Source organism: Scyliorhinus torazame, chromosome 1, assembly GCF_047496885.1.
Source record: "Scyliorhinus torazame isolate Kashiwa2021f chromosome 1, sScyTor2.1, whole genome shotgun sequence".
Taxonomy (NCBI): Eukaryota; Metazoa; Chordata; class Chondrichthyes; order Carcharhiniformes; family Scyliorhinidae; genus Scyliorhinus; species Scyliorhinus torazame.
In genome coordinates, this window is record NC_092707.1 from 144,986,424 (window position 1) to 144,992,423 (window position 6,000).

A 6,000-nucleotide genomic window follows, 5' to 3' on the forward strand; every position below is an offset into this window, starting at 1 on the left:
GATTAACGGAGAGAAGAAGAGCTGGGAGAGAGTTCCGAAGGATGGGGCCAAGATGGCAAAGGTTGTGGCTGAAGGTGGAAGTGCCTCATGGAGAATAATGTGTTAGAACCACAGTCAACTTCTATGATTCTATTAAAACTTCTATGATTCTATTAAGATGGGTATAGAGGGTTATGGGCCAAGTGCGGGCAACTGGGACTAGCTTAATGGTAAAAACTGGGCGGCATGGACTGGTTGGGCCGAAGGGCCTGTTTCCATGCTGTAAACTTCTATGATTCTAACTGGTGGCAGAGTAATGGATATTGAGCCTATTGGTCGGATTAAAATTCCAAGATGGTGTTTGTTGTAGCCGCACCCATGCAAGCAAGCAGTGAGTGTTCCATCACTGCTGATTAATGTCTTATAGATTTTGGAGACTGTGGTAGTCACCACTAACTGTATATTAGATGTAGTACGGTAAGGCTCCTGTACTAGAGGTACGGGGGTAAATCCCTGCCTGCTGGCTCTGCCCAGTAGGCGGTGTATAAATGTGTGTGCACACCGGAGCTGCTCTGGGAGCAGCTGCAGGAGGCCACACATCTCTGCTTAATAAAGCCTCAATTATTCTCTACTCTCGTCTTGTAGTAATTGATAGTGCATCAGAGGCACTTTACATTCTGATCCATCATCCGCAGCTCTCTTGAGTACCCAGCTTCTCCCTCATTCTTACAGCATTAATATGGCCGATGTAATTAAACTTTCAATCAGGAATGATTTCCACATTGTTAAAACAAATCAGTGTAGAACATGGCAGTGCTAGTTGAAATAGTCATTGTGTTTAACACGCATGTGGTGCTTATGTTACATGTCTTATGTAAACCCAAACCTGGATATCTGCCAGGTCCTACTTTAGTCTGGCATTATCTGTTCAACATCAGATTAATTGCAAATTAAACTGCATACTGAAATCATTAGTGAGTAACAAAGTGAAGGTCATTGATAAAGCTGCATCATCAACAATTACTCTTGCTGACTTCCGTGGTGGCTATGAGGGATTAAGTAGCACACTTGGTGGCTCCCGCTCCGGTCGGACTTTTGGACCTTTTCCATCCGACTTTTTTGCGCTTTTAAGCGCTGGATTGGAAAGTAGTAGCACTCAGGCACTGAATCCATACAGAGGTGTATGGAACTAAAAAGTAGGAAGGATCGCAAACAGCTGAAGAAGTGGACAAGCAAGGGCAAAGGGGAGGCTGCGAGTGAAACCAATATGGCCGATGTCCAGACCCAGGCACCGCCAGCTCAGCTGACAATGGAGCACCTGTTGCAGGTTATGCAGGAGAACGTCCTAGCACTGAAAAGTGATCATTTGGAACCGCTCCAGAAATGGTTTGACCGAATGGAGAAAAGGCTGGGTGCCCAGGCTGAGAAGATCCAGGAGCTGGAGAAGACGGTGGAGGAGCAGGCGGACTTTCAAACGGTGGCGGACATGGAGATTCGAAGGTTGAGAGACCAACAAAAAATGCTCCTGGAAAAGCTGGAGGACCTGGAGAACAGGTCTCGCCGGCAGAATTTAAGAATCGTTGGCCTCCCAGAGGGGGCCGAAGGGCTGGATGCTGCCGCATATGTGGCAGATATGTTCCAGAAGCTGCTGGGGAACGAGGTGTTCCCTCGCCCGCCGGAGGTGCACAGGGCCCATAGAGCGCAGGTGAGGCAGCCGCGACGAGGGAGTCCCTCGCGAGTGATGGTGGTCCGGTTCCACAGGTTCCTGGATAAGGAGCAGGTTCTTCAATGGGCCAAGAGCACGCAGAGCTGCAACTGGGGCAATAGCACCCTGCGTGTTTACCAAGACCTGAGCGCAGAGATGGCCAGAAGGAGGGCAGGCTACAGGCAAGTTAAAGAGATTTTATATCAGAAGCAGGTGAAATTTGGGCTGTTCTATCCGGCGCGACTGTGGGTTACGCATGAGGGCCAGCACCATTATTTCGAGGAACCCAAGGAGGTGATGGACTTTGCAAAGAGGCAAGGGCTGGTCCCGAGCTGAGGACTCTTGGACTCGTGTTGGAACTTTTAATTCTTTCTCTCTTGTTTCTGAGAGATGCCTGCATGTTTTTTTCATGCTTTTGTATTTTGATTTTTATGTGTTTTTTGTCTTTTTTCTCTTCATGTCCCTTTTTCACTTTTGTGTTTGAGTTTTGTCAGGAAAAGAGAATAATTAGAATGGTTCGGATATGGGGGGTGTTTTTCGGGGAATTTTTGCGATCTCTTTCTGCGTTCAGATAGGAATGGTTGACAGTGCCTGCTATTTTGTTTTGTATGACTTAAAGTGCACTATTGTTGGGGCTGTCTCTGTCCTGTTTAGAGTATTTGTTCAAGCAGGGCTGATTTGGGGAAGTGATGTGGATGGACCAGGGGGAAGGGAGCCAGGGAACAATAGGTGGGAGACTCGCTGGCGCCGGAGTTGGGAGCCACCAGGCTAGCTGGGTGGGTTAGTCAACAGAAGCCAGGTGGGGGGGTGTTCATTTGCTAGTGTATGTCAGGGGTTAGGTTAAAGGGTGGTGTTGCTAGTGGGGGGAGGGGGGGAGTAGGTCTGCTGACGATGTTGGAAATTGGGCATGGTAACAGTGAGGAGGTCAGGGGTGGAGGCGGCCAGGAGGCGGGCCAGAGGAAGCGTGACGCATTGGCCTGGGGGCTGGCCAACGAAAGGAGATGGCTGATCGGCAGAGGGGGGTGGGGGCGAGGAATGTTAGAGAGCTAAATGGACCAGTCAAGAGGGCGCATGTGTTCGCACATTTTGGGTTCTGAAGGCGGATGTAGTCATGTTACAGGAGACTCATCAGAAAGTAGCTGACCAGGTCAGATTAAGGAAGGGCTGGATTAGTCAGGTCTTCCATTTGGGGCTCGACACTAAGACCAACGGAGTTGCGATCTTGATCAACAAGCTGGTCCAATTTGAGGTGGAGGGCACAGTTGCGGGCGGAGGTGGCAGATTTGTTATGGTTAGGGGTAAGCTCGAGAGGGTGAGAGTAGTCCTGGTTAACGAATATGCCCCTAATTGGGATGACGTAGATTTTGTGAAGAGGTTGCTGGGGAAGATCCCTGACTTGGACTCACGCCAACTGATCATGGGTGGGGACTTTAACACAGCTCTTGATCCTGGCCTGGACCGGTCGTGTTCAAAAACGGGTAGGGTGCCAGCGATGGAAAAGGAACTGAGAGGGTTCAGGAAGCATATGGGGGGAGCTAACCCATGGAGATTTAGTCGGCCGTCGGCGAAGGAGTTTTCGTTCTATTCACACGTCCTCAAGGTGTATTCCCGAATCAATTTCTTTATCATGAGCAGGGACTTGACAACAGGGCTGACGACTGCAGAATATTCGGCAATTGCCATCTCGGACCACGCTCCGCACTGGGTTGATCTGCAGATTTGCAAAGATAGCTTTCAGCGCCCACAATGGAGGCTGGAAGTTGGGCTGCTGGCGGACGAGGCAGTGTGTGAGAGGCTGAGGAGGTGCATGCATAATTACCTGCAGGGAAATGATACTGGAGAAGTCTCAGCAGCGGTGCTCTGGGAGGCGCTGAAGGCAGTGGTGAGAGGGTGTAGATCTCCAAATTTCTTTCTCTGTCAGTCTGGCCTCAATAAAAGTTGAGACGGATTCGCACGTAAACAGAAGTTATTTATTTAGCTTGCAAGCTTGAATCATCTTACAGAAATGTAAGAGACATCCAGCTTCTTACATTCCAGAAAACGACTGAACTAAAAGACAAAGGGATCTCTGCAAAATCAATTCAAATGGTATCAAGTTTCACATACTCGACGGACATAGGTCAGCCTATGTCCCTCCTGACCTGTTCGATCTATTCTGATTGGCTCACTTCCAATCCCTTTCTCTGGCCCCTATCAATGAAGCATCACTCTCATAGACACACCTCTTCCTGCTTTTTCCATGCGGTCTCAAATTCCTTTGTCCCTAACTGCAAGAATCAAAGTGGCTTATTTCTACATTACATTAACTAGTAACTCTAAAGTAACTATTTTATATCACATTCGTCATTCCCTCCTTTTATCATTCCATGATAACCGGACTATCCAATCCATAGCTACGGTTCCTCATCTAAAAAGATCCGTCGCTGCAGTTCCAATTCCTGTCTTAGCCCCCCTTCATCTGCTTCACCCTCATGGATTTTAACAGTTAAATTTTTTTTCTCGGTGATTGGGGCGGTGATCTGATCCAGTGCACCCCGCATTCTACCCATCACACATTTAAGGATGGCCAGGCCCACAAAGATGCAGCCGATAGCTACCACTAGATACATGGCCATATTTATCAACCAGTCCTTCCATCCTCCAGATCCCCAGTTACCCCAAGAGTCAGGATCCTGCATCCCGTCCAAGTGATCCCGTATGCGATCCATAAATGTAGTAATGTTAGCGGTCAAGTCCTGAACACCCATGATCCACTTGCCCTGTACTATGGCGCATACCCCACCCTCACGGGCCAGAAGATAGTCAAGAGCATACCGGTTCTGCATTGCAAACAACCGTAGCTGAGACAACTCCTTAGTTATTGCCCCGAGGGCTCCCAAGGTTTCATTTCCCAAGATGGTAAGGCCGCAAATAAAATAATTCCGATCACTAACAGCCAAGGAACCCCCCACACCTCCCAGTGTCAATACGCTCAGAATGCCCCACCCGGCTGAGTGGCCCCGGTTGGGTGCGAGAACCTGAGGTTTTTTTCCAGTTCTCGCAAAATTCAGCAGAGACTGCCCGGCGTGCTAACTGATTATGCAGGTTCCACGCTGAAGGGCAGGGGACTGTGGTAGGGACTAGAGTCCCTATAGCAATTCGGCGGGGAAATGGGGTGACAAAACGTTGGTCGCCGTACCATTAAATAAAAAGTAGTATCCTTGTTCCGTGTGGAGACTAGCATCACAATCAGCATATCGGTTGCGTAAGGACCTCCCAGTAGCCCAGTTTATCCAATTTTGAAATGCCCATTCGGGCCGCCCAGCAATGCAGAAAGCCCTATTCCCAACAGTGATATGAGAGACATTCGCCCAGCCACAAAGGAGCTGGAGGCCAGCGTTCAATGGAACGCAAGTGGTGTTATAACAAACGCATTGGCCAGACGCCTGGGTGATATGGCACCTCCTGTCCGTACAGGTGGAATATTTGTGTCCACCTCTACCAGCAAACAGCCATATCCTTCACTGCTGAAGCAATTCTCGTACGACCGGGAATCCCTATTGGGAGTGAAGTGGCTAGGTATGTACGCCCTCCACCGTCGCAGCCTATCGTACTGTGAATGGGAATTATCCCGAGGAAGGGGAAGGCAAATAGCCGGTGGTGCTGAATCCGGATCGTAAGGAAGAGTGACTTGCTCGGGCAATGGCTCGGAACGCTGACAATGAACCACCGTTTGGGGAGTGCCCCAAAGCGGTGAAACAGAAAATAACCTAGACACCGCTGCGGGGTTTGGGTAGCAGACAACCCGTCCCTGGCCATACAGACGGTGGTAAATCTGGTAGAAGAGATTCATACTACCCGGGTTTTCCTCAGTTTGGCCTTTAATTAACTTAAGTGCATCTCCCGGTAACCTACGTTCTAGCTGTACTTCCCTTCTCACACGCCCCGTCCTCTCTCTAGTCCCTTTCTCTTTCTCATGGTCTCTTCCTACACTCTTCTGACAGCCTGATGTTACCTTTATTGTACCACTTTTAACACATCCAAAATCAAATTTACATGTATTCCAAAAACAAGGCAATGTCCATATAATGTTCCCTTCCCATCGCCGGGACCGGTGCAGCTGCTTCATGACTCCCGCATTCTCCTTAACTTTGATGACCTTCCATGAGTCGATACCATGTCCTCGTATATGGGGGCAGTGAAGGACATCACCTTTGCATAGGTGATGTATCCTTGTAGATTGGTTGGGGCTACACAGATACATAATATTCCCCTTTTCCATGTCCATCGCCAATAACACGCCAAGCGAAGTGAGGCCAAATATCAGACAGACGATG